Source organism: Montipora capricornis, chromosome 2 (genome assembly GCF_036669925.1).
Source record: "Montipora capricornis isolate CH-2021 chromosome 2, ASM3666992v2, whole genome shotgun sequence".
NCBI lineage: Eukaryota > Metazoa > Cnidaria > Anthozoa > Scleractinia > Acroporidae > Montipora > Montipora capricornis.
In genome coordinates, this window is record NC_090884.1 from 46,328,450 (window position 1) to 46,333,919 (window position 5,470).

Genomic DNA, 5,470 nt, shown 5'->3' on the forward strand with positions numbered 1-5,470 from the left:
TCCCTGCTGGGCATGGACTGCAGCAGGCATAGGTGATCTCACCAGCTTGCTCTCCAGAATTGATCATGGTAACATTGAGCTTGTACTTCAAATCCTTTTTCATCTCTGGCAGACATTCGCTTTTTATATGAATCACGTCTCCATTTTCACTATTGGCAACTTCAATATTAATTTTTGTACATTACCATGTTTGGATAGTCCAAATTGCTTACTGTTTAAATTCTTATAGTCTTAAATGCCTTCATTATCTCCTGATTTTCTCTTAATAAAGTAATTCATCATTTTCTCAATTGTAAACGGTGGACATTCAGCCCTCTGTATCATGTGGAACACCAGTTTGCAGCCTGTTGGAACTTGTGTAGAGTGTTCGGAGAACTCTTGCTTGATGAGGAAGCATCAACATTATTTTTCGCATCAGATGCTAAGTGTTTCCAAGTTTCAGTGAAATTGTTTTCCCATCCATTTTTTATGTAACTCACAACTCTACAAAAAGATCACGTTAAATACGTTTGAGAGAGAAAAACCTGTTATACCTGTACGAAAATTGGGCAGAATAAACGATCGTACATCCCACTGCTCACCTGTGCATTAGTCCACGTTTGTTGGCGTCACTCGAAGCACTGCCATCTTTTGCTGTTCCTACACGGTATGAAAGCCACGTTCTGAGCCTAGGCTTTGTCAAATGACGAGGGCAGTTTCCGCTGAGTAATTGTAGCCTCTCTTCTTGTGAAAAAAATGCAAAATCCGGAGAGGAACTCATAATTACTATTATTTTTCTCGAATTTTTCTCACAAGGCTCTTGTACTCCTCGAAATGTTGACCCGAAAGCCTCGCTTTCGCGCGCTCTGCAACTAATACCGCTGTACTGTGGGCTCAACTGTAATAACAGCTATTGTAAGATGATAAAAATAGGTTCCTTTCAATGCAGTGATCAACACAACACGGAACCGGTAACCGCATGAAACATCTTTGGGGCAAATGATTAATTATAGATAAAAAGTCGCCGAATTTAAAACCAACAAAACAAAGATCTTGACCTGAACCTCGTAATTTATTTCTTCACCAATTTTTTTTTGGACTTGAAAACAAAATCTGCCTCAGTGCATTCCAAACATTTTCGATAAATTAAAAAAATGCTTCTTCTCATTCTGTAGCTTAGCTGGCTTTAAAGATCTTTCTCTATTATTTCTTACCGTAACTTTCGTTCACTGAGTCCCCTGACATTGTTATATCGTGAGAGTCGTTTATCCCATTAGAAGCTGACTTATACCCATAACCTTGCATACGGCTAGAGCTACTGAAATTTAAACTGACCAATCAGAATTCAGCGAGCGGGAAATACTGTGCTATCCGATGTCACGCCAATTGTTTACATTCGGTTTGTATGGAACGCCAACACTGTCTCATGTGAACCTCTTTCATTATATGCGGTGCATTTTACGTTATATGCGGTGCATCTTACATTATATGCGGTGCCTTTCACATTATACGCAGTGCTTTTCTTATTATATGCGGTACTTTTGTCATTATATGTGGTACTTTTGTCATTATATGTGGTACTTTCGTAATGATATGCAGTGCTTTCGTCATTATATGCGGTGCTTTTGCCATTATATGCAGTGCTTTCGTCTTTATATGCGGTGCTTTCGTCGTTCTATGTGGTGGTTGTGTCATTATATGAAGTAGTTTTTCCATTATAGGGGGTGCTTTGGTTGTCATCATTATATGAGGCGCTTTTGTGGTTGTATGCGGTGCGGTCTTCATTATGGGGTGATGATGTCGCGGGGTCGGGGTAGGAGCTTGTAAAAAATCCACAATGCCATGGGCACCGATATCAAGGATCCGCCATTTTGTTTCCGTTCTTGCTTCTGTCGTGTTCTCTTGGAGACCTCGAAATGGACACAGTCTTAAAGAGACTGAAACTCGAAGATCTGACTGAGAAATTTCAAACTGAACACATTACTCCGGACATTGTTTGCAAGTTGTCGGTACACGAAATGGAAATGTTGGGAATAAATACTCGAAGTGATATGATGTCTTTGCGTATAGAATGCACCAAATTTGGGGGAGAAGCACCGAAGAAACTCGAGGGAACGTGTGGTGCCCCCATTTTCTTTATTCCAGAGTCTATGCTTGGTGATTTGCTACAAGAGGGATTTACAATCAAGGAAATATCTTCGATCCTTGCTGTATCGGAGAGTACGGTTTACCGGAGGATGAGGCAATACGGATTGAGCAAGTTCGAGTTCACTGCATCAGGGTTGGTAACGTTACCTTACATATAGGGGTGAGTTGGAACACGATACATGCAGTCATTCACTAGCCGTCACGCAACAAAAAATCATAGGTCACCGTTTCGTAGCGAAACTCAGAGGTTTTCATAATTGTAATCTACGCAGTAGATGGGTTTTTCGTGCAAAAACATGAAAGAAACCTCAAAGATTGGGATAATGCAGAGTGAAGATAGACAGAGAGCAAATCAAATTCGTCTTAAAATCACGGAACTGTCTTTATTTATTTATTTTTTTTCGTGAAACCGCCTCAGGTTATGTTTGCAAGCTTACCCAAGACATTTACATATAGTGGAGCGTTATGTGTAGGGGTAAATTGGCAGTTGAAATAGTTTACATGGGCCTGTTTTGGGCAGAAAACAACTCAGATACGTATTAATAGCACAGAACTATCTTTGATGTCTTCCTTGAAACCGTCTTGGTTTTGTTAATGTTTACAAGGTTACCAAACATGTTCAGTTACATATAGGGGCGCGAAAGCTGAACAGTAATAGCTGAACATACTCTATGAGTTCGCAATTTTATAATGATGCGTACGTCAATAAAACTAGGGCGTTGACTAAAAACGTGTGCTCTACAGTTTTCTAAACTCTCTCGCGGAAAATGTAATAGGACCTCTAATAGCTATCGATGAGCCTGAAACTTCAAATTCCTAGGGAAAATGTAGTATCGAAGCACGTTTACCCTTCAAGATACTATTAATGATCACTGGAAAATACGTGAGAAAATGAGAAATAAAAATGAGGGGTTTCAAAAGTAACATCCTCCACCCATGTTTTTTTTATCATGTGATATATACGCTACGAAAGGAATGGAGTTACCTCATTGGCCTACAATTCCTGCAGGATTCATTCGTGAACAAATTGGAAAAAATTGGCGTTCCTTGAGTAGTGAGTTGCTTTCTGCTCAAGACAGGTCCACGAAAACTATTTCAACTGCTAATTTCCCCCTATATCATATGTAACGCGCCCCTATATGTAAACATGTTTGGTAACCTTACATTAACAAAACCAAGACGGTTTCACGGAAAGACATCTTTGAGTTTTCCTTCATGTTTTTGCACGAAAAACCCATCCACTGCGTAGATTACAATTATGAAAACCTCAGAGTTTCGCTACGAAACGGTGACCTATGATTTTTTGTTGCGTGACGGCTAGTGAATGACTGCATGTATGGTGTTCCAACTCACCCCTATATGTAAGTCGCCCCTATATGTAAGGTAACGTTACCAACCCTGATGCAGTGAACTCGAACTTGCTCAATCCGTATTGCCTCATCCTCCGGTAAACCGTACTCTCCGATACAGCAAGGATCGAAGATATTTCCTTGATTGTAAATCCTTCTTGTAGCAAATCACCAAGCACAGACTGTGGAATAAAGAAAATGGGGGTACCACACGTTCCCTCGAGTTTCTTCGGTGCTTCTCCCCCAAATTTGGTGCATTCTATACGCAAAGACATCATATCACTGCGAGTATTTATTCCTAACATTTCCATTTCGTGTACCGACAACTTGCAAACAATGTCCGGAGTAATGTGTTCAGTTTGAAATTTCTCAGTCAGATCTTCGAGTTTCAGTCTCTTTAAGACTGTGTCCATTTCGAGGACTCCAAGAGAACACGACAGAAGCAAGAACGGAAACAAAATGGCGGATCCTCGATATCGGTGCCCATGGCATTGTGGATTTTTCACAAGCTCCTACCCAGACCCCGGGGAATCATCACCTCATAATGAAGAACGCACCGCATATAACGACAAAAGCACCTCATATAATGATGACAAACAAAGCACCGCATATAATGTAAAAGCTACTTCATATAATGACACAACCACCACATAGAACGACGAAAGCACCGCATATAAAGACGAAATCACCGCATATAAAGACAAAAGCACCGCATATAATGACGAAAGCACTGCATATCATTACGAAAGTACCACATATAATGACAAAAGTACCACATATAATGACAAAAGTACCGCATATAATAAGAAAAGCACTGCGTATAATGTGAAAGGCACCGCATATAATGTAAGATGCACCGCATATAACGTAAAATGCACCGCATATAACGTAAAATGCACCGCATATAATGAAAGAGGTTCACATAAGACAGTGTTGGCGTTCCATAGGTTTGGTTAGATAAGTGGACATTCGCTCAGCCTTCCCTTGTGACTCTCTTGACCGTAGCTTCTTTGAACATGACGTATTGTTCTGACAATCAATTTGCCAATCCTCTTCATCCAGTTTATGGATTGGGCTAGCATGTGATTAACAAATAGGATCGCTTTTGAACTAAGACGTTGCTGAGTGAACATTTTTACGACGAAATCCCTTGGTTTGTTCAGCACTTTGATGTCCGATAACTGAGCCGCTCTAACGAGTGTTGGGTCAATCACATTTGGTCGTCTGACCTGAGGAAGTTCTTTCACCCGTTGTTTGTGTCCACCATGATCGAACTTCAGGTGAAGCACGATGCTGCTTTATGCCAACTTCGATGGCTTGTGATGAGCTTGCCTGCTGCCGAATTTATTCGAAAAAATTGTTGTTGTATTTGGGCAAGATTGGTGTTTAATAGTGAGGGGAACAATTTTTCGTTCATCTGCTGTGCCAAACAACGAACAATCCTGTTGGGTGTTCCACTTGCTTGACGAGTCTTGCACGACCAACGTCTATCAGATCTGGAGTGGAGTTTTTTTTCAATGATTACAACTTGCGATCGTTCTGCACTTTTTTAGTGACTCGAGGATCCTGTTCTGCTGTTTCAAAAGGAGTCGTGCATTCTTGAGCAGTTTGTTCTTCAGTGCTTGTATTTTTTCGTTTGTTCCTTGTGGCGCAAAGTAACTTTGATGATTTGAAAGGACTTGAATCTGTACTTGAATTAGCGATTTATGGCCAACAAGTGAATGGTACACAAAATTAGGAGAAACTGTTGGTTGAATAGACAATACTTGTAGACATAATTATCTACCCAGTTTAAGTACTAAGCTCAACAAGTTGTTTGGCTCCACAAGTTTCATTTTCAGGCCAGGTACCCGAATTCACCCAGGTACTGGTACACTACCATAGTGTTCTTTGGAAATTGAATAGCTCCTTGAACACTTGGTTGCTTGAGAAGAAACTTGATGTGTTTGTTCTCTACATTGGTGAATGCAGCCACTAACTGTCCATTGTGGATA

General features: G+C 40.5%; 1 pseudogene; it reads right to left on the reverse strand.

Moving 5' to 3' along the window:
• LOC138037409 (uncharacterized) overlaps positions 1-760 on the reverse strand; it is a 1,914-nt pseudogene extending 1,154 nt beyond the window's left edge.
• Positions 761-5,470: the final 4,710 nt, after the last annotated feature.